The sequence below is a fragment of the Sciurus carolinensis genome, chromosome 13 (genome assembly GCF_902686445.1).
Source record: "Sciurus carolinensis chromosome 13, mSciCar1.2, whole genome shotgun sequence".
Taxonomy (NCBI): Eukaryota; Metazoa; Chordata; class Mammalia; order Rodentia; family Sciuridae; genus Sciurus; species Sciurus carolinensis.
In genome coordinates this window covers 46,438,281-46,462,905 of record NC_062225.1, presented here as the reverse complement: position 1 = coordinate 46,462,905, position 24,625 = coordinate 46,438,281, and the positions used below count along the sequence as shown (strand labels likewise).

At 35.8% G+C, this 24,625-nt stretch overlaps 1 pseudogene; it reads left to right on the top strand.

The window, feature by feature from the left end:
• Window positions 1–12,603, top strand: part of LOC124962880 (mitotic checkpoint serine/threonine-protein kinase BUB1 beta-like) — a 73,931-nt pseudogene extending 61,328 nt beyond the window's left edge.
• Window positions 12,604–24,625: the final 12,022 nt, after the last annotated feature.

The following is a 24,625-nucleotide window of genomic DNA, read 5'->3' as shown; positions in this document are numbered from 1 at the left end:
TTCCTTTAGGATAATTCCTCCCTTTGCTGATTTGCTTCTTTGTTTTTCATCTCTTCCTCATGGAATATTTTGCTGAGAATGTTCTGTAATACTGGCTTTCATTTTGTAAATTCTTTTAGCTTTTGTATATCATGGAAGGATTTTATTTCATCATCAAATTTGAAGGTAAGTTTTGCTGGGAATAAGATTCTTGGTTGGCATCCATTTTCTTTCAGAGCTTGAAAAATGTTGTACCTAGCTTTTAGGGTCTGGATTGAAAAATCTGCTGATATCCGTATTGGTTTCCCCCTGAATGTAATTTGGTTCTTTTCTCTCACAGCCTTTAAAATTCTGTCTTTTTTTTGTATGTTAGGTATTTTCATTATAATGTGCTTGGTGTGGGTGTGTTGTAATTTTGTGTATTTGGAGTCCTATTAGCCTCTTGAACTTGATTTTCCATTTCATTCTTCAGATTTGGGAAATTGTCTGATATTATTTCATTGAATAGATTGTTCATTCCTTTGGTTTGTTTCTCTAAGCCTTCCTCAATCCCAATAATTTTTAAATTTGGCCTTTTCATGATATCCCATAGTTCTTGTAGATTCTCTTCATGAGTTCTTACCATCTTCTCTGTTTGTTCAACTAAATATTTTGTCTTCAATATCTGAGGTTCTGTCTTCCAGGTGTTCTATCCTATTGTTTATGCTTTCTATGGAGTTCTTAATTTGGTTTATTGTTTCCTTCATTTCAAGGATTTCTGTTTGGTTTTTTTTCAATATCTCTAACACTTTATTGAAATGATCTTTTGCTTCCTGTATTTGCTCTTTTAACTGTCGATTGGTGCAATCATTCAATGCCTGCATTTGCTCTTTCATCTCATCATTTGCTTCTCTGATCATTTGAATTATGTACATTCTGAACTCCCTTTCTGTCATTTCTTCTGCCATGCTGTCATGTTACATTTTATTGATGTAACACCTAGATTTGTTTGGGGCATTTTCTTCCCTTGTTTTCTCATATTGTTTAGGAATCAGTGGGTCATTAAGATATTGCAGATTTCCTCTATCGACTTATAATATCCCTGAAGATTTCTAGTATATCCCCTCTTATCCTTCAGTAGCCTGAAGTGTTGGAGGAAGTTGATAATGCGGAGTTCCACGAAGAAGCTGCCTCTCTAGGGTAGTGACCCTCAGGTGGCGTATATTCCCTGCTAGTGGGCAGAGGTGCCTGCACTTGTTGACCAATGGTCATCCAAAGGGGAACTAGGCTGCGGGCTGAGGTAAGGCCTGTTTGGGCCTATGTCTCTGGTTTTACAGTCCTTGTGGGAAAACCTCACCCGGCAGGGAAGACTCACCCAGTGGGGAGGTCTCGCTGGTTAGTTCCCCTCCTAGAGGTTCCCCTCAATCCACAACTACTGCCTGGGCTGGGCTGTCTTCCTCTGCAATGTTCCCAGGGGCCTGGACCTACCTCCTGGGCCTGGGAGCCTCACCCTTCGCAGACAAGTCTCCTTAGGCTGCCCCTCCTCAGAGAAGCTGCCCGCAGTCCTGGAACCTTCGCTCTGCCCCTCAGCTTGTCTCTGCGTGGCTCTTCCATCAAGAAGCTGCCTAGGTCCTGGGACCCTGCTCTGCACCTAATCACCTGGCTATGTGGCCCCTCCTCTGAGCCACCACCTGGAGCCCCATATAGTCACTCCGAGTCCCAGTGACCCACCGCATGCCTCTTCCTCCGGGTAGCCACATGGTGTTCCGGTGCGGTCACTACGAGTCCAAGCAACTCACTGCGCAACTCCTCCTCCCGACAACTGCCCGTAGCCCTGGTGCATCATTCTGAGTCCAAGTGACCCATCACACTCCTCCTCCTCCTCCAGGCAGCCCCCGCCCCCCCGGTGTTCAGGAGAGCTCTGTCTGAGTCCAAGCAACCCGCCTCATGTCTCCTCCTCCGGGCAGTCGCCTGGAGCTCTGGTGCAGCCACTCTGAGTCCAAGCGACCCACCGCATGCCTCCTCATCTGGGCATCCCCCCACCCCTGGTGTTCAGGAGCGGTTGCTCTGAGTCCCAGCAGCTCGCTTCACAGCTCCTCCTCTGGGCAGCCGCCTGGAGCCCCGGTGGGTTGCTCCGAGTCCAAGCATCATGCTGAGTGATCCTCCTCTACAATGCTCCCAGTTGTCCGAGTTCACCGGTGGCTTTGAGTTGGTCCCCAGTCTCTCAATATCTCCTCTTCTTGAATCCTGAGTCCTGGAGCAACATGAAATGCAGCCACCCTCTAGTCTGCCATCTTGAAAAACCAAGATAAAATCTTAATAGTTTTTATTTGCTTCCCCCTAATTACTAGAGATGTGAGCATTTTTTTATGTATTTGTTGACTATTTTTGTTTCTTCTTTTGAGAAATGTCCATTTAGTTCTTTTGCCTATTTATTAATTAGGTTATTTGAGTTTTTTGTTTGTATGTTTTGGCATTGAGTTTCTTTTGTTTTTGTTTTCAGTTATTTAAAATTCTGGATATTAACCCCCTGTTAGAAGAGCAGCTGGCAAAGACTTTTCTCCCATTCTGTAGGGTCTCTCTTCATTCTCTTGTTTGCTGTGCAGAAGATTTTAATTTAATGTCATCCCACTTATTGACACTTGGTTGTATTTTTTGAGCTTTATAGGTTTTGTTGAGGAAGTCAGTGTCTGCACCTTTATGATGGAGTGTTGATCCTGTGTTTTATTCTAGCAGTTGCAAAATAATTCCTAAGACTTTGATGTATTTTGATTTGACGTTTGTGCAGAGTGAAAGAAAGGGATGTAATTTCATTTTTTGACATAAAGATATCCAATTTTCCCAGCACCATTGGTTTTAAAAGGCTTTATTTTCTCCAAAATGTATTGTTTGGCACTTTTGTCAAGTAACAGATGGCTTTAAGTATGTGACTTAGTCTCTGGGTCTTTTTTTTTTTTTTTTTTTGTGGTGCTGGGCATCGAACCCAGGGCCTAGTGCTTGCTCTAGATACCAACTGAGCTATCTCCCCAGCCCAGTCTCTGGGTCTTCTATTACATTGGTCTTCATGTCTATTTTGATGCCAGTACCATGCTGGTTTTGTTACTATGGCTCTGTGGTATCAATTGAGATTGGGTATTGTGATGCTTCCTGTGTCACTTTTCTTATTCAGAATTACTTTGGTTGTTCTAGGTCTCCTATTCTTCCAAATGAATCTCAGGACTGTTTTTTTCTAGTTCTACGAAGAATGCCATTGGTATTTTGATGGGGATTGCATTGAATCTGTATATTGCTTTGGTAATATAACCACGTTGACAATATTAATTCTGCCTATCCATGAACATGGGGGGTCTTTCCATCTTCTAAGGTCATCATCAATTTCTTTCTTCTTTGTTCTATAGTTTTCATTGTAGAGATCTTTTACTTCACTGGTTAGATTAATTCCAAGTTTTTTATTTTATTTTATTTTATGGAGATATTGTGAAGGGGATGGTTTTCCTAATTTCTTTCTCAGCTAAATCACTGTTGGAGTATAGAAAAATTATCAACTTTTGAGTTGTATCCTACTCTGCTAAATTTATTTATTATTCATACCCCATTCATGTTGCTGTGATTATTATTACAGTGGATGATATATTAGACACCTAATGTTGAATGCCTGATCTAGTTCACATTTTGGCATCACTGATACTGATGTTAAACACTGACATCATTTCTGTATGGGTGACAATTACTATTATAGATATCAAAGTAGACACTGAAAATTTATCTCAAAACTGTACATCTGTGGCTGACATTAATGCTATTGCTCTCCCACCACCAACAGGGATGGAAATGACTGAGAGACACTTCAAGATTACAGAGTACAGATCCTGCTGCTAGAAGTACTCACGACTCAGCCAAGCAACAATGAATCTCACCCACCTATGATCTAGCCCCACCTGAGCCAAAATATTTCTTCAACTCATATAGTTGGGGAGACAAAAATATGAAATCCAAACCTGGGCACTAAGGAGGAACAATCAGGAGAGCACCTTAGATTCCACCTCTTGACATCTACTCATATACAAAAACAGAGAGAAATTATAGAGTAAAAAAACTACACTAAAAGATAAAGGTGAAATTCATCTCAAGTGATGAGAAAGTTCAGGATCTTTGAAAACATGAAGAAGCAGGCAGACAAATCTTCTTCCCCCCAAATTCACAATCCCCCTACATAGGATCCCACAGTTGTGGAGGACGATGAAATTCCAGAATAAAATTATAAAAACACTAGTCATTAAAATGTTCAAAGAACTAAAAGAATAAGGAATGAACTAAGATCAAATATGGGAGATGAAAGGTAATTTCAATAAATAAACAGAAACATTGAAAAGAAACCAATCAAAACTTTTAGAAATGAAAGACACAAAGAACCAAATTTTTTTAAAATTCACTTGAATAAACAACAGACTAGACTGTACAGAAAATAGGACTTCAGCACTTGAAACCAGAACCTTAGGCCTTGAAGACAGGATACATGAATTTGAGTACACTGAATGCAATAAAGGGGGAAAAAATAGAACATAATCAGAATATACAAGAACTCTGAGACAACATCAAGAGACCAAACCTGAGAATCACTTGGACAGAAGAGATATAAGCTAAAGGCATTAAGAACATTTTATTTTAATTCATTTTTATTGTAAACAAATGGGATACATCTTGTTTCTCTGTTTGTACATGAAGTAGATGCATACCATTTATGTAATCATACATTTACCTAGGGTAATAGTTTTTGATTCATTCTGTTATTTTTTCCTCCCCCCCACCCCTTCTTCCCCTCTTATCCCTCTATAGAGTCCCTCCTTCCTCCATTCTTGCCCCCTTCCCACCTCCTATATGTGTCATCATCTGCTTATCAGTGAGATCATTTGTCCTTTGTTTTTTTGAGATTGGCTTATCTCACTTAGCATGATATTCTCCAACTGCATCCATTTGCCTGCAAATGCAATAATTTTATTATTCTTTATGGCTGAGTAATATTCCATGGCATATATATTAAGAACATTTTCAATGAGATATTCACAGAAAAATTTCCCAATATCAGAAAGGAGATACACATCACATATAGGAGGCATACAAGACCCATGTAGACCTAAACAGAAGAAGTTCTCTGATACATGTCATAATCAAAATGCTTAACATAGAAAATAAGGAAAGGATATTAAAAGTTGCAAGAGAGAAACATTTGGTCACATGAGAGGCAAACCAATAAAGCTCATTTGCAACTTCTCCACTCAGATTCTACAATCAAGGAGGACCTTGAATGAAATTTTTCGAGTTCTGAAAGAAAACAACTGCCAATCAAGATTGCTATACCCAGCAAAGCTCTCCTTCATATTCAAAGGGGAAATAAAAACATTCCTTGATAAGAATAAGATAAAAGAATTCATGGCAACCAAGCTAGTACTACAATGAATTCTCAAAGATAAACTGCACACAGAGGAACCCAGAAACAAACTCCAAAACTCCCAAATAGATAAATATCAATAGAAGACTAAACATCTAAATGGGTATCAAGACAGAATTAAACATAACAAAAAATCAAAATGGCAGTAAACCACAAACACATATCCATAATAACATTGAATATAAATGGTCTCAACTCCCCAATTAAAAGATATAGATTAGCAGAATTGTTCAAAAAAAACAAGATCCAACTATACACTGTTTCCAAGAAATTCTTCTCATATGCAAAGACACTCACAGGCTGACGGTAAAATGATGAGAAAAAATATTCCAAACAAACAGAATTTGTAAAAATGCCAGAATACCTAATCTCCTATTTGGCAAAGTTTTTTTTTTTTTTGTATTTTTTGTTTTTTTTTTTAAAAAAACCCTAAAAACAGAAGTATGGAAATTAAAGGAATAATTATTTGATTTATATTTTGAGAGTATAAAGATATATATGTTATTCAGAAGCACACATTTTGATATGACTGTGTAATGAAAAAGTATAGGACAGCAAAAGAAAGGATCCCAAAATTAAGCCCTAAAAAGCTTAGTATTTACAGAGAATTATGACTCATTAACCACCAGACAGTGTTGAATGTTGTGATCACTTTCTAAAATGAGTTCATAGTCATAAGATCTTCACCAACATTCATATTTAAAATTTCTGCTGTGGCTCAGAGATAGAGCACTTTCCTATCATCTGCAAGGAGCTGGGGTTGATCCACACATACACAAACACAAACAAGAAAAAAGGAAAGAAAAATGATTCTTGCACAGATACATGTACATGTTACAATCACTGGGTTTAGTGTTTGTCAAGATTAGTGTGATGAACCAGGCACCTTGGTGTAAAAAGGCAGTGACTCAGGAGGCTGAGGTAGGAGGATCTTGAGTTCAAAGCCAGCCTGAGCAAAAGCAAGGCGCTAAGCAACTCAGTGAGACCCTGTCTCTAAATAAATCGCAAAATAGGACTGGGGATGTGGTTCAGTGGTTGAGTGCCGCTGAGTTTGATTCCTGGTACCACCCACCCCCCCAAAAAAAGAAAGATTAAAAAAATGATTAGTGCAATGAAAAATTAAAACACATTAGGAAATAAGAAATGGCAGAGCATGAAATTCAACTTGAATCTGAGAGAAAAGTGTGACCAAATCTCTTCACCAATTCATATTTACTGAACTTTTATTATGGATCAGTGTTGGGAAAATTCAGCAATTTTAAATGCTAAAGTTAACATGGAGAATAATATAATATGAAAAAAATGAAAATCTGTAAACCAGAAGCAAAGTTCCCAATAAATGAGAATTCACCTGAATTTGCACTGCCAGTAGAAAGGGGAGGAGTTAAAACAGCGAAGTAATTGGAACATCAAAACAGAAGGACATTTTCTGGAAGAGAGGTGAAGAAAATATCTGGAATAAGCAAGAGGGACCAAAGAGAACACCCTCCATATCCCTTGAAGGTGAAATAGTTTAGGATGGAAAAGAGAATAATCTTGCCATTGAGAGAGCTCTCAGGGATAAGAGAGGAAACCTTGTTTCACTTGAGACAAGAGAGTTTTCTAAAACAGATTGAATATGAAGATTCTTGAAGTTTATAAAATAAAAGTTCCAGAGTGAAAGATTTGAAAAAGGGAGGTAAGAAAACAGAGTTTTCCTGTGTTGTAAAAACACAGGAAATTAGAAGAAGGAGAATTCAAATAGTCGGGTTGGTGGGATAACCTGTGATTCTGCAGATTGAGGAGAATAAAGATGTTAGATTCAATGAAAAGTGTTCTGATAGTCTTTGAAAGGATAATGAGAATTTAGTGCAAGTATAGTTTCTAATGTATAACTTGGGATATGAAGGTTTTCAGTGGGCAGTACTGTTCTCTGTAATCTGCAGTACATGGTAATATAACTGATCACTTCCCTGTTTTTCTTGCTGTATACCACCTTAGTTTTAGGCATTCAGATGTGTTCCAGGCTCTAAAAGTAGTTATCTGGTAAGATTCAACTTTATTTCCCATTAAAAGAGGCATAATTAAGAAAATGTATGTTGAAAGCAGGAAGATTATGAGATGGATTTGGAAAAGCAGTGTCTTAGGCCATTTTTTAAAAGTTTAGTTTCTCAATAATGCTCAGTTAGAAGTAATGTCACTGATCCAGCGTGGTGGCACATGTCTTTAATCCCAGCAGCTCCGGAGGCTGAGACAGAAGGATTGAGAGTTCAAAGCCAGCCTCAGCAATTTAGCAAGGTGCTAAGCAACTCAATGAGACCCTGTTTCTAAATAAAATACAAAAAAGGGATGGGTATATGGCTCAAAGGTTAAGTGCCCCTGAGTTCAATTCCCAGTACAGGAAAAAAAAAAAAAAAAAAAAAAAAAAACCAGTAATGTCACTGACCCCAGAGGCTCAATATTTGCTTCCTACATGATCTTTATCAGAATAGAAAATACATTTTGTACACTTTTCCAACTTAGATCTTAACAAGGGTGGTGAACGATAAGTTTCAGACAATGATTTGAATAAGATCAGCCTTCTAATTTGGAGCTTCAATAATTTGGGGCTGTTATTTGTTTTCTATGATGTGGTGTCTGAACACCCATAACATATTTCAATTATCATTGAAATGGTCTCTGATCACATAGTTTTAGCCGCTAGAATTGGTAACCATTATATGGTCTTACCAGCTTTTTTCTTGCCTAATAACAGGAGGGAAAAGCTTAGGGTTTGCTTTTAATAAGGACTTGATTTTTAATTCTTTGTGTCTTTGAGCAACTTTGTTTAACATCGCTGTACTTTGATTAACTCATATTTAAGAAGAAATTAATAGTTTTCTTGAGGTTTTTAGGTAATAAATTTAAAGCATTTAGGAAAATACTGGCTTGCATTTAAGCATCTTCAATGTTAGTCTTTCTAACACACACACACTTCTGTACCATTTTCATAGTTTATAGTTTTAGCATTGCAAGAATTAAACCTGTATCATAACATATTTGATAAAGCAACAGGTCATTACATGGTACTATTTCACGTGAGCTATGCCTTCCCCCTATACAAACATTCTGATTTTCACCATTTGTTAATGGTATTTTAATGAAACTATAATTTTTAGAACACATACAAGGAAAAATGGAGTAATGACTATTGCTTTTCTGAAATCAGAGAAATCAATAAAGATATTTTAGTAATTTTTTATAATTAGTTTAATTAGAAACCTAAAGCATTGACAAAATTTAATAATATTATTTATTTCATTGTCACTATGAAAATTAGATACCATAGATTCTTATATTTCAGAGTAACAGTTTGCAACAGTGGTTAGTAATGAAATGTCATTCGGCTTAAGTGTCACTGTTACTTCTAGAGTAATTAAGCTCACAAGGACCAAAGCTCATTTTAATATGCATAATAAGCAGCAACATTAGAATGATAAATTTTAAAGGTCTTCTTATTCATTATAGTACATATTGTGGCTTAGAAATGTCAAAGGTAAAAATGTTATGGAATATTAGTTGTTAATAACCATCTTCATACTAGGGAGTAGGGATTTTAATTTCACACATGAATTCAGTGTTCTGAGTAATTTTATAGGCAAATATTTGATTACATGTCTATAAGACAAGTTTGTCTTATACAAGACAAGTTTGTTCTAGACCAAAATAACCAGTTTCTCATTTTATCATCATTTGTTCTTTTAATTAACAAGTATTTAATGTCCATCCTCAGCAAGTCACTATACTGGATCCTGTAACCCAGACCTGACCCTGCATGTCAGACTCATCCAACACCTATAGTTAACCTTGTGTTTTGTATGGCCAGTAGAAAAATAACAAATACAAAATCAGAAGATAATTAGAAATGCATGCAAAATCAAGTAAAGAACTAGGGTAAGGCTAAATTTTCCTAGAAATCTCAGAGAGATTGGAAGGAAGCCATAATCACAATGGGACATAGAAGAACTCAGAGTAGGGAAGGTAGAGGAATATTAGCATGGAAAATAAAATGTACATGGGCTAGAAAGGCATGAAAGGGCATGGCAAATTCTGGTTTTGTTATGATTTGAGTACAGGATTTATAGTGAATATAACAGAAGATGATTAAACAGGAGAGAGATGGTGAATATTCTTATAAATTATCCTGAAGTTTTAATCAGCAGACTGTTAGTAAAGCAGATTACCCCATAATATGAGTGGATCTTACAGTCAATCAAAAGTATTAAAAGACCTCTGTGGGTTGGGGATATAGTTCAGTTGGTAGAGTGCTTGCCTTGCATGCACAAGGCCCTGGGTTCAATCCCCAGAACCACAAAAACAAAACAAAACAAAAAAACCTCTTGGAGGAAGCAATTCCATCTCTAGATCTCCAGACAGCTTTCAGGCTCAAGACTGCAACAACCCCCGTTGGACTTTCTAGCCTCCCTACCAATACTGCAGATTTTAGATTTGTCAGTCTCCACAACTGCATGAAACAATTCCTTAAAACTCATTCCTCCTCCTCACCTATTGGTTCTGTATCTCTGAAGAACCCTGATATACATACATGTATCTATCTGTCTATCTATCCATCCATCTACACTTTATCATCAAAAGAAGAATATGACGAGACACAAAAGGACAGGAGAAAGAGAAATACCATGAGAGGGAAACATCAGAGAGAAGGAGAGATGATTACTCATGAGTTCCCTACTCAGTTCTCCGACAACTGTTTGGGGATATACTTTGATCATTTCTGAGTTGGTCTTGTTACAATGTTAACCTTAGATTCTTCAACTTAACTACAATCCTTTTATCAGATCCTTCAAACTTGGTGTTTGAAATTTGTCACTCTGGCATATGACCTTGTACCTACGTTGGTTCACCTCTCTGGATCACCTTGGGTTTACATCTTATCTGGTCTCAAAGTCCAGTTCGCTTAGTTGGAAGATCAAATTTTCAAATGAAGAAGAGACTTTGTAAGTTAAGTCATGAAAAGCAATTATTTGATGTGCAAAGTTTAGGAACAAGTGACAATAGTAATTAAGAAGTGCTGTTAACATTGGACTTGAAGTGATTTAAGTAATGAATTCAAGTGCAGAAATGGATATAGGGCATGTTGGCTGATTTCAAAATCTTACCTGTGAATAGAGAAAGAAAGTAATAGCTAATATATACAAACTGTGCATTACTTCATGATTATTTGTGGAGGGAGAGGAAACTCCTAAAGGAAGTTATTATGTGACTCTGAAAAATTAAGTGATAATTGCTAAACCCAGATTCAAAAGATGATAGCACTAGTCAAAATACTGAGTGCAGCAGGCAATGTCAACCTTTGAGTAGAAGAGAGGCACCTACTCTTCTGCAATGATGTGGAAAGGGCTGAGTGAGCCTCGCTAGTTTTATAAATGATTGTTCAAATGAGCAGAAAAAAAGCTAAAAACAAAGACAAAATCTTTCTTTTGGCTTCTGTATCTTTGCCAAGTAAATTAGCAGGGAGGTAGAAAGTTGGGATAACTTTTTGGATAGTTTTAGAATGTTTGGGATAACCTCTGAGAGAAATCACAGAAGTCTAGAGTATGTAGAAGCAAAAGCAGAAGAAGCGTAATAGAATTAGAAATGAGGGGAGAATTCAGAGCTATATAAAAGAATAAATTAAGGGGCTGGGGTTGTGGCTCACTAGAGCCACACCTAGCACCCATGAGACCCTGGGTTCGATCCTCAGCACCACATAAAAATAAAATAAAGGATGAACTTACTGGAACTGAGCCCTTGAGTGAGGATGCCATTGTCACAGATTTCAGGAATGTAACTATTTGACCTAACCCAGAAGATACGTGTGACTTTGCTAAAGCAGCTCATTTCGCATCCACTCCTTTTCATGAGATAATGTCTTTGAAGGACCTCCCTTCTGATCCTGAGAGACTATTGCAGGAAGAGGATCTAGATGCAAAGACTTCTGAGGAGCAGCAGACTGTGTGTGGTACCCTCTACAATCAAACCCTCAGCCTCAAGAAGCTGAGTCCAATTATTGAAGATAGTTGTGAAGTCACCCACTCCTCTTGCTTCTCTGGATCTTCTGCCTCAGTTACAAGCATCTCCTCTATCAAAAGTCTTCCAATTCCTAAGAGACTGGAGCTTACTAGTGAGACTACAGAAAATCCCGTTTAGTCACCCTGGTGTTCTCAGTATTGAAGACAACTGCTAAAATTCATACCAGAGTTAAGAACTTCTGCAGAGATATTTGTAGAAGATAAACCAATGCTTAAGTTGGAAATAGAGAAGGAAATTGAATTAGGTAATGAGGATTACTATTTTAAAGAAGAATATCTAATATGTGAAGATTATAAGTTATTCTGGGTGGTGCCAAGAAACTCTGCAGAGCTAACCATAATAAAGGTATCTTCTTAGTTTTTCCCATGGGACTTTTATATCAACCTCAAGTTAAAGAAATGTTTAAAAGAGGGTCTGATCAGCTTTGCAGCTGTTATCAATACTAAGATGGCTATATTGTTTGGTACAAATATATAAACCCTACAGGATCTTCTCCAGCACAGTGAATTTATTGCCCAGGAAATAACAGTGTTGATTACTTATAACCTTTTGACAATAATGGAAAAGCTACACAAAGCAGAAATAGTCCATGGAGACTTGAGTCCAAGGAGTTTGATTCTAAGAAACAGAATCCATGAGCCCTATGATTATAATAAGAACAGTCAAGCTTTGAAGATAGTGAATTTTTCCTACAGTGTTGACCTTAGGGTGCAGCTAGAGGTTTTTACCCTCAGTGACTTTCACTATACAGATCCTAGAAGGACAAAGGATCCTGGCTAACTGTTCTTCTCCCTACCAGGTAGACCTGTTTGGTACAGCAGATTTAGCACATTTACTGTTGTTCAAGGAGCACCTAGAGGTCTTCTGGGATGGGTCCCTCTGGAAACTTAGCCAAAATACTTCTGAGCTAAAGGATGGTGAACTGTGGAATAAGTTCTTTGTGCGGATTCTGAATGCCAGTGATGAGTCCACAGTGTCTATTCTGAGGGAATAGAAATGCAGAAATGCAGAAATGAATGGGGTTTCTGATACCACATTCCAAAGTCACCTGAACAAAGTCCTATTTTGGAAGGTAGGGAAGTTAATTAGTCCTGGGGCTCTTTCAGCAAGATAGGCAGTCAAGTCTCTCACAGATTCCTACCTAAAATCAATGGTTGTATTGTGGAACTCTGGATCTGTATATACTGTAATTTAACTTAGGACACATTTAGAGGCACTACCAATATTTCTCTACTTTTAAGTAGAGGTATATTTCTAAGTAACTGGCATTTTTAACACAGTAGGGGACTGACTCTCAGCCTTATCTAACTAACAAAGAACTGTTTTATTCTACATGGATTCCATGTGAATGGATACTTTGTTGTCATTTAACCCTTTACTTTGTCCTGTACTTTTCCCTTTTGCAATGTGTAACATGTGCTTTTATGGTCACCATGTATTTTATAAATGATAAAATGGTATTTGTAGAGTAGATATAAGGGAAATGAGAGAATGGAAGAGATGAAAGGATAGGAGAGTGTGGTAGAACACACAACACTTGTGCCTGAAACTGTAGGTGTGAAACAGTCTCAGATGGTGCTTTGTCACAGTGTGACTGTGTTTCCAAAAACAGAAGGTTGGTGATAGTCAGTGGGATCAAGCACCCCAGGTGTAGGATGAGTCGTGCTGAAATTTTCAGGTTACCATGACATGTGGTAGGTGGGGAGTCACTGGTGAGATGTGGGGCCTGTAGATGATACTGGCAAGAAGGCATTCAGAATCATCAAGACAGAGGTGTGGGCCTAAAAGGAGGAAGGAATATACATAATAATGTCATGCAATGGCATGAAAGTGACAAAGGAAATACACGAAAGTCTGAGTCTCTTTTATGAGCTTTATGCACAAAAGACATACAAAGGAAGCATGTTCCTAAGAAAGAAATATGAGAAACAAGGGGGTGTCGGAAATTTATGTAAAAGTTTGAGCGTGCAGAAAAGGTTAAGCTAGAGTAGGGACTGCAGCATACACAGTGACAAGCAGTACAGTATAGATCTACCACCAAGGGAAACCAATCAGCATGCTGCTGAAAGTACCAGCAAAGAAAAAGCTGGGGACAGAGCAAGGCCTTGCATAATGAACCTTGGTCAAGAAAAACCTTTCAGGTATCCAGCTAGCAGGATGGAAATTTAGGAAATAAATTTTCATCAGGTAATCTGATACAGTTCTCTAAAGCTGTCTTAGGGGGAGGAGACACTGTCAATAATTCTGTGTGAAATAGTACTCCAGGAGGTGCTGGGGGAGGTAAATTAATACTGCTTGATGCTGAAATATGGTCTGCTGAAATAAATTGGGTAACAAGTATAATTCATTATAGATAGTCTTGTCCTAAATGCATTGGTATACAAAACATTAAACTCTCAACAGAAAATTAAAATAGTCAGTGAAACTTTCTAAAAATGAATCAGTTCATCTTCCTTGATGTTGTATTAGTATTGTTTTCTCATTTAGATTGAATTGGTTAACTTGAAATTACTTTCATGAGGTTTAATGTCAGCCTTGGATACACAGGACTTCTACTGAGCAACAGAATAGTATTCTAAAATTGTTTTCACGTATGACATGGGGACATTTGCAAATCTGAAATTTAATGTTTTCATTTTTTAATATTAAAAATAAGGAAAAAAATGCCAAGGAATTTTGAGTTTATGCTGAGCCCTGAAAAAGTAAATTATTATTGCCATTAATTACAATGCCTTTATGAATGAAATTTTAAATGTTTAACTACTTACTACTCCACATCTAAATGACAAGATCTTTAGACAATACATTCTTTTCTTTTTTTTTTTTTTTTTTTTTTCTATTCCTGGTATCACAGATTGGATCCAGGGGCACTTAACCACTGAGCCACATCCCCAGCCCATTTTTATTATTTTGAGACAAGGTCTCGCTAAGTTGACAACAGCCTTGCTGAGTTGCTGAGGCTGATTATCCTGCCTTAGCCTCCTGAGCCCCTGAACCCCAGGGATTACAGGAGTGAGTCACCACCCCTGGATAACAATACATTCTTGGCATTATAATTTTATATATTCCAGGGAACATTTATTAAAGTCCTAGGAAATGTCTTCAAATTTTCTTCTGTCTTAAGCAAGAAATCAAGTTGCTGTACATAGAACTTCAAATAAATTGTGTTTTGTGATGTTATCATTTATGTAGTAGGAAATCTTATTGGAAGATATTGGATGATAAAATGTCTTATCATCAAAAGGAAGGGCTAATACATGTAAAATACAACCTGTAGGTCCTTTAGTTACTTCAAGTTCTTAGTTTATTGTCCTTAAAAGGAGAAATAATCTTTTATTATTTAGTAAACCCTGTAGCATGTAATTAAATGTTATAGTGAGACCTATAAAGTAAACATATACAGGTGCATAGGTGTGTTTGTGTGTGCATGTGTATATCTATATATTTTAGAATAGTGTGCCATGAAAATTATTTTAGTAGATAAAATATTGTGGTTTTATTTTTTTGTTTGTTTGTTTGTTTTGCCCCAAGCGGTAGGGAGAAAGGAGACTATAGAGAAATCAAAAGTGGGCATGAAATATGGGGCAGATAGAGGATGGAGACTGCATTGAAAAATATACTATTTCTAACACAAAATTATATTCCCCAAAATGCTAACTAACATTTCACAATATGACATTCAATTTTATACTCCTTTAACACCAGTGTTAAATACACTTTTTTTTTTTTTTTACTGATTAATTAATCCTCTGGTACATAATAAATAGTATAGCATTTACTAAAGCTTCATTACTCACTGCAAATTATCACCAGGTCATACAAGTCTGGATGCTTTTGAATGTGAAGAGAAACCTAATTTTATTCTCCCAACTATGAAAAAGAACCCGTTACGGATAATTGAGAACTCAGTTATACACATGATTTTCATGATACACCTAAACAAAGTATGTGTGATTGATTTTATTGATAAAATGTTGTATTTACTACACTATTTTCTTTTTCTTCCTTCTTTTCTGCCTTTAATTTCTTTGATCCATGTTTAAAAAATTTCCTTGTTCGACAATTATAGAATGATGTTAATAAGATATTTTCTGAATTTTTATTTTTATGGTATGCATCAACTTTAAAAAAATTGTGGCTTATTATAATTCCTTTAACATGTTCTAAGGAAATATTCAATAGCATAATTGATTTCATAATTTTGCTTACAAAACCTCAAATTAATTGTCTTTAATTTTCAAATAATCTGCTCTAACCTCAAAAATAGAGACCAAGTTTTGTTTTGTTTTTGGTATTAGAGATTGAACCACTGCTTAACCACTGAACTACATCCCCAGACCTTTTTATTTTTTACTTTTAAGACAGGCCCTTGCTAAGTTGCTGAGGCTGACCTTGAACTTGCAATCCTCCTGCCTTAGCCTCCGAAATTGCTGGGATTACAGGTGTGAAGGGACTGAGTTTGTAAACACTAGGATCCCCAGAAGTAGCAGTGATTGCATTATCAGTCTTGGCAGAAGATTTGCATTCATACTAAAGATGACCATTCTGTCCTTTTCCAGATCTCAAAGGGCTTATTACAGTTGGTCATTTTTTTTTTCTTTCTGTACCATTCATCTTTTATTCTTCTCCAAGTGTAGCAAAAGCATACAAAGGTTTTCAACTTTGGTAGAAAAGACAATGAGCAGAGCAAAATTAAAACTTCCCTCGTCCATGTTGTTCCACCTTTTTCTTTTCAAATATCTGGAATGATGATTTACATAAAGACACATTCCTTCATTCTCTGTGCTGTCCCTCCTACAAGATATCCTGGCCTTTCATTATTGAATCTTTCTCTCCAAGGTCTCCAGGGACTATCCAATTTCGAAGTCCTCTGATCTCTATTTTTATTTTTTTGGATGCATCCATTTTTGTTTTTCTGTGTTTTTTCTTATTGAGTCATTTTCCCATATGCACTGTTTCTGAGACTCCTTTCTCATGAGTTCCTTTCTTTCCTTCTTCCACTACTCTTATTCCCTCCCTTCTTACATGTGAGAATCCAGTAAAATCCTTCTTGCTCCACTCATCTCTTTATGCTGGAATGTAAACATTGTCATGTCTCATGACTTTAGATATACATTTTTGTTTTTGGTTTTACAGCCTTTTGGTGATTAACATTGGTTATCTTTTCTAGACAGCCATTCTGCCTTTCTTCTTAAACCTCCTATTATACAAGTTTGATAGAATCATGTATTTGAATAAATCAAGAGGCCACAAATTTTATTTAAGAATAGATACGTAACTGGTTGAAATTTGGTACAAAAAATAGTCTTTATTGTGGCAGGTATAATAATTTTTTAAAAACAATAATGCATATGTATTGTTTCTATTTGGATCCTTATGTGAAAAATGAAGAAAACACTGGAGTACTAAAAGTCTTACAGAAGTGTGGTGCTGACAACAGAATTTTACTCAGTCATAAAGAATGAAATTTTGTCATTTTCAGGAAAATGAATGGAATTGGAGAATATTATTTTAAGCAAAATAAGTCAGACTTGGAAAATCAAGGATCAGATCGTGTTCTCTCTCAATGAAGAACCTATAGAGAACAAAGGGGGAAAAAGTGGGGTCTCATGAAAATAGAAGGGAGACCAGTCGCATAGAGGAAAGAGAGCAGGAAAAGAAAAGGAGGGAGTGAAAGGGGAGGTACTGGGGAAAGAAATTGACCAAATTATGATATGTACAGGTACGCTACAATATCCCACTATTATGTATAATCATAATGCACCAATAAAAATTTTTAAGAAGTATGGTGCTGAGCAATGGAAATGTTGATGTAGAGAGAATCCTGACAGCTCTTTCTAGCAGGAAAACCCTGATAGCCCCTTTTCGCATAGAGTTGCTGTGCCCAGTGGAGGGAGAATGATGCTTAGTACAGTGGTTTGGAATCACTGGAGGATCAACTGGTCCTTGGAGACCAATGTACTTTTCTTTTTCCACCATTCCTGTTCTAAAAGTACTCAGAAGGAATCTTTAGAGATCAGTGTGGAAAAGAGTCTGAATTCTCTTGGTCAGCATCTTATCACAAAGCATTCAGGAGTTGTTGATTCAAATTTTAAAAATCAGTTCTATACTGAATAATATTTCAAAAATTAATTTTCAGGTAATTATTGAGATGAGAAATTTTCAACTGTTTTCTTCATTTGTCTTTTTGAATATATCTGTTATTTTAAGATAGCATATTCTATAATGTATAATATATTTTAATGCACAGGGCATCAAGTGGCAAGAGACAGGGAGCACACATGTGCATATATGTCTCTTTTAATTGCTCTCCCTTTTTTTTATAAAGCCATCAGTAATTCCATAATGGGGGCTCCACTTGGGTGACCTTATCTAATCCTAATAACGTCCCAAGGTCCCACCTCTAAGTTTCCACTCAATTGATACCTCAAAATGAGGATTAAATATCAAGGTGTGAAACCCTGAGGGACACACTCAAGCCCTAAGTCATAGCAAGGTATTTAGGTAATTAAAGAAAGATTTAATATTTATCCATGTAGTTATCATTTCTGGTGTTCTCTGTTCTGTTATGTAGGTCCAAATATACATACTTTATTATTTTCTTCTCTCTGAAGGACTTTGATTTAGTCAGTTTTTCATTACTCCAACCAAAAGACCTGATGAGAACAATTTTAAGGAGGAAAAGTTTATTTTGGAGCTCACAGTTTAGGAGCTCTCAGTCCATAGATAGTCGACTTAACTCCTTGGGGCCTGAGGGGAGGCAGAACATCATGGTGGAAGTGTGTGGCAGAGGAAAGCATTTGGGAACATGGCACCAGGAAGCAGAGAGAGAGAGAGTTCCACTCAACCAGGACAAAATACAGACCCCAAAGGCATGACCCTGGGGACCCACCACCTCCAGCCACACAGTTACCATCCAGCTAATCCCTATCAAGATTAATGCATTGATTAGGTTAAGGGTTCTCAATCATTTCATCTCTAAACTTTCTTACATTGTCTCACACATGAGCTTTTAGGAGACATCTCATATCTAAACCTTAACAGACTTGGATGATGTTTCTTAGAGTTTAGGTATGTTAATGATACACTCTTTCAGGTTATGTCCAAAAGTGCCTTATTCTAACCTTATTTCTGAAGTATATATTTCCTTCAAAAATTTGTGGGGTGTGTGTGTGTGTGTGTGTGTGTGTGTGCATGCCTGCACATGTACATCTGGTCATTATTTTTAAAATGTTTAATTATCTTCTCCCTTGCCTTGTTTCTCATGAAAAATCTGTCATTCTTAATTTCTTCCTCTTCACATGTGGTATTTGGTTTCTGTTTTTTTTTTTTTTTTTTTTTTTAATTTTCTCTTTTTTATTGTCATTAAGTAATTTGATTGATATCTTCACTTTGCTTTTATTGAACATCTTGAAACTATGATTTTTATAGTTTTAACTTTTGGAAAACCCCAGGCATTCTTAAAAGTATTTAAAAAATACTTTTTCTGCCCCTCCCATTTTGGGGACACATATAGGCTGCTTGAAGTGCTACTGTTCAATGATGATCTGCTAATCATTTTTATACACTTTGCTCTGTGTCCACTTTGGGTATACTGTTCTGTTGTTATCAAGTTCACTAATCTTTTGCAATGTCTAATCTACTATTATTTTAATTCAGTGAACTTTCAACTCAAATCTTTTAGCTTCCCTACAGATGTTTAATATATGCTTAACAAATTTTTTATGGACTTGATGTTTTTTTTAATTGATTCTTGAACACAAGGAATAAAGTTATAAGAAATTTCTTAATGTCCTTGTCTACTAATTCTTCATCTTTTATAGATAAATTTCAATTAACTGCTTTTTTCCTCCTGTTTATGGGTTGTTAATTCTTGCTTCTTTGCATTTCTAGTAAATTTTTATGAGATACTAGTCATTATTAATTCCACCTTTTTGTGTGCTGGGTATTTTTGTATATATATAAATATTATTGAGCTTCATCCCAGAAATTAGTTGTTTTAAAACACTCTGGTCTTGCTTTAAAGTTTTACATTTAAAGCTCCATTACAGAGTTAAAATATTTCTGAGTACTCAGTGCCAATGAGTTATGAAGTTTTTCATATTGTCTGGTGGGAAAATATGACTGACTCTGTGAGTTCTGAAGATTCCAGGTATTTCTTTCCTTCAGCTTTTGTACATGTGCATATCAGTACTCTTCTGGAAATTTAAGGTCTGTAGATCTCCATAGCTTTCTTTCAGTGCAGTCAAATGGTCTCAGGTATCTCTTTTGTACTTTGGCTAGCGTGGACTCAGATGACCAGCTCCAACCTCAACCCAGGGAGACCAACACTCTTTGCCAGGTTCCCACTTTCTCCCAACAGCAGTAGCCTCAGGCAATTGCAAAGCTGGGCTTTCTGATTTCTACTTCTCCATTTATTGTTTTTTTTTTTTTTTCCATTTTGTACTTGGGATTCAACTCCCGGGCACTCAATCACTGAGCTATATTACCAGCCCTATTTTGTATTTTATTTAGAGACAGGGTCTTACTGAGTTGCTCAGTGCCTCACTTTTGCTGAGGCTGGCTTTGAACTCCCAGTCCTCCTGCCTCACAGCCTCCCAAGCTAATGGGATTACAGGTGTGTATTGCATGATCTCCAATGTCTTGAAAACTGTTTTATAATATATGTTATCTTTTTGTTGTTTCAGGAGCAAGAATAAATCTGGTCCCTCTTGTTCCATCTTGCCCTGAGGTTCAGGCAGTTGATTCTTTGTTTTTGATAAAGATTTGCAGCCATCCTATACATATCACATGAAAACTGAATGCTGAAAGTAAAGATCAGGGAAAAGATTTTAATGGTCACCAACAGAATCTTATCTCTTTAAATACTATTTACATGTGAAAATTTAAAGAATAATTTAATATGCCAACCATTGACTTCCAGAGAGGATGAGTCTTTTCACATAATTGATAATATATACAAAGAATCAAAGAAGATATTTGAAGAACAGTTTGAATGAAGGGTACTTAATGAAGAATTTCTAAAGATACATTTCTAATGTACATTTGATATTTCAGAAAAAATAATCCATAGTTATATTTTCTGTCATCTGCAGACTAATAAAAAATGATATTTTATACTATTTGTTTAACCTTTGTTTCTGTAGTGATATCATACACTTCCCAAGTCACAAAATTTTGAACTTCTCTATTAAAGTCTTATGAGATCTATTCTGCATAATAAAATGAATGCTCTGTCTCTATAATCAGATCTTTAAAAAACTTGATTTATCTACATGCAAAATAAGCATACAATAATTCAGATTTTTCTGTATATCAGCAATGATCAGTTATAATCTTAATACAAACTAAAGGATTCCAATAAATTTAACTAAAAATTGGAATAAACTAAAATTAAAGCAGTTAATTTATTAAAACTATTTTTGATGAGACATATTTTTGTTTATTTCAAGCAGTATTTTGGTCACTCTTATTGGACTTCACATAAATAGTCTCAGAAGGTTAGAATTAAGTAAAACATGTTCATGTGATAGAATCTTGGGTAAATATGTGGGGGAGGGATAAAACTTACTTTGTAATTTCAAATTTCTAGAACAATTTTGCAGTTTCTTTACCCAATATAATTTTTAAAAATAAAAGCAAGAGCAGTGCCTGGATGAACTAACACAAACCAAGTAAAGTTTGAATTAAGTTCAAAGTAGGAAGTAAATAAAAGGATTATAGAATATGGCAAAACATTGACTTCTGGAGAGATTGGTTTATAGTAAATTAATGGAAGTAACAAAAATAGCAAAAGGATGCTAGATATCTGTATATGTGGATATGAAACAGGGATTATCCAGTGACTCCTTAGCTTTGGGCTGTCTCTGAGTTCATTTATTAGTCAGAGTTAATTCATTAGCTAGCCCTCCATTTTCCCATAGTGAAGCCACTTACTAATCCAGAAAAATGACAGATGACATTAACTTACAGGTACTAACCCTCTCCCTGCCCCCTACCATGTCCATCCTCAGAGTAGTTTCTGGAAGAGAGAGAAAAACAGATATTTTCACCTTCATAAAAACTGTAGAGAAGAAATTTTTCAACCCTTTCTTTGCCTTTTTCTAATTTCATAGTACTTGGTTCAGGTGCTAGTTAAGGGAAGGTTTTAAATCTCTAACTAGGAAAACTAGAGGCCTACTTTTTCTATGATTCATTCATCTAATCTAAAAAGGAAGTTCTTCCAAATAGCTTAAGAATTCCAAGTGGAGGGAGATTAAAAAAAACTCTCTAAAATATTTTTTTACAAAATGAATTCAATATTTTTTTGAAATTAATAAGTATGCATTAAAAGTCTCCTAGGAAATACCAGCAAATGAGGACTCAGTCCATTGCTTAGTGAGTGAGGAGGAAATGGGAAGAGTTAGACAATGAGAGGCTGAGGGAACAGTTTTAGAGTGAAAAGGGTAGAAAATAACATTTTGACTAAACTTCATGCAGAAGGAGATAGTTGGTTGCCATGATATTTTTTTCTTTCCTAATTCGAGGCTAGAAATTTTTTTTCCCAGTAATAAGATAAATTCTAAAGATATAAACTTTTGGAAGTGGTATTAAAATATTGATTGGGTACTTAATTTGTTGGTTGGTCTTAATTTAATAGTAGAGAATAATCCTATGAGAATGTTCTTAATGTATTGACACTGTTATTAGGTGAAGAGAGACTAAAATAGAATGTTCGATGCTACATTTCAATGTTAGATCATGTAGTTTATATGTTTACCTTGAAACATTTCCATTTGGTGAACTGTCTTTAAACATTCACGATTTAGGAGACCAAGGTATAAATTATAACTAGAATATTGAGTCATAGGCTGTTAAAGTCATATTATTATAAAGGATGCATTTTCCATGGATAAGAATCTTCGCCATTTCACACACTTCTGCAATCCCAGCAACTCCAGAGGCTGAGGCAGGAGGATCGCAAGTACAAAGACAGCCTCAGCAAAGCAAGACACTAAGCAACTCAGTGAGATCCTGCATCTAAATAAAATAAAAAATAGCGCTTGGCATTTGTCTCAGTGGCTGAGTGTACCTGAGTTTAATTCCCGGTCATTTCCCAAAAAAAGAATTCTCGCCATTTCTTCTAAAATGATCTCCATCTTTGACTATAGAAGAAGTCAGACTTTTCCAATTTCTGTATTTAAAAACAAATCAATTATTTGAGCATAAAATAAAATATCTTGCTATAAAAATCAGATGGTAAAGTAGAAAATCATAAAATTAAAAAGAATAAAGTGTGATTTTAGTATTACCATAGATTTTCTTAAAGGAAATTCCTATAAATACAAGAATTATAAATGACTTTCATTCAGTCAACCTACTAGTTGTCCAGGGAGTGAGAAGTTAAATTTGTTTCTGAAAATACTTTTTAAAAACTGCTAAACTGGGTTCAAGAAAGTCCCAGAGTTCCTCTGTAGTGCCACAGGGACCATTGCAAGTCTAGACAGAAGACAAGGGAAGAAATTGAATAGCTTTGATTCAATAAGTATCTCTAGTGTTATTTATCTTAAAAACTGGGGTAATAGCTAAGATTTCAAAAGATCCATCTGTTGAGAAATATTTGACAGCCATCGATAGCATCATCCAATTTCCTATGACAGAGGCAGTATAACATGGGTGTTGAAGCTATGAACTCTGTAGTCAGATAGGTTTTGAGGATTCTAACTCTATTACTTCCTAGATGTATGACCTTCATTTTGTATGAACTTTGCAAGATGTATTTGTACAATATTCTCATCCATAAAATGAAAAATAGCAAATAGGTCTGTCATAAATATTAAGCAAGTTAACATAAATAATGTTCTTAGAACATTGCCTAACTCACCATAATAACCCAATAAAGGTTATTCTTGGTGGCTTTATTTTTAATATTGATGCTGAGAAAGCTGATTCCCAGAGAGGTTGAGGAACTCCCACCAGGTAACAAGTAGAATTTGTGGATGAAACTAGGCTAGGCTGTTCTTTACCTCCATGAAACCCGTAACAGATATACGAAGGAAGTGGATACATATCAACAACTATACTTTATTTTTTTCCATTGAAGAATATAAATTTCATTTTCTTAGAGTGTAAGACATCTGTTTAGTAGTGTATAGAAGGAAAGAGAAATATATAAAAGACTCCATTTGCCCAAATTTTCTGGTCAAAATTGTATTTTAAGATCAACAAAGTGTTTTTTTTATTAGCAGACTGAAAATCTCTGACCTAGAAATTCTTTCCCTGACTAACTAACTGGCATCTGGGGGTTTATTTTAGAGTGGATAAGTTTGCAGAGAGAATATTTGATGTTTCCTGAACAGTCATAATTTAGTATATCAAAAATATTCTGAAGCTCTTCACTTAAATAATTAGAAATACAAATTAAAAGAGATTGATTTTTTAACATAAGACTACTTCTCTTAGATCTGAACAGGAAGCTATGAACCAATAGTCCAGATTAAATGCAAAAAAAACCCCACATTTTACAAATTTGACCAAAATGTTTGTTTTCAGAAAGTTGCTATGAGGCTACTCCAAATAACTTACAGACTCAATATATACTCCATAAGTTATAATGTACTTGAATACTTTAAGTTCTCTATTTTGTAGGCGTTTTGAACAAAAGAAGTGGAAAAACCTTCCATCCTGGTCATATTCTCATCCCTGGTCTCTGTGCAGGATGTTTTTACAGATTGTCATTCCTTTCTTGGATTGTTGGGGTTAGAAATCAAGACTCACCTTGAGAAGGATCTGGGAACGGGCCTTGGACTGGTGTAGTGCACCCGGCCACATTCATCTCCATCCATACCCCAAAGACAGGAGTGGCTACTCAGGATGCTCCATCCCAGTGCCTCCGGTGAGAAATGGAACTTGTTTCCTTCTCTTTGTTGTCTTCATCTTTCCACATTTTTATGTTTCAAACATTTTCACTATTTGACATAATACACTGAATACATATAGATTCACTACTTAAATGTAAAAATTAATATATGACCATATTTGCATTTAGGTGTTTTTTAATCTTAAATTTTTATTACTTCTGAAACATTTAAAAGAATTGTGATAGCATCATAATCCTTCACAATTAAATATCATAATATGCTTTTCCTAAAAATAATAACACCTTTTACATAATCACAATGTCATTAT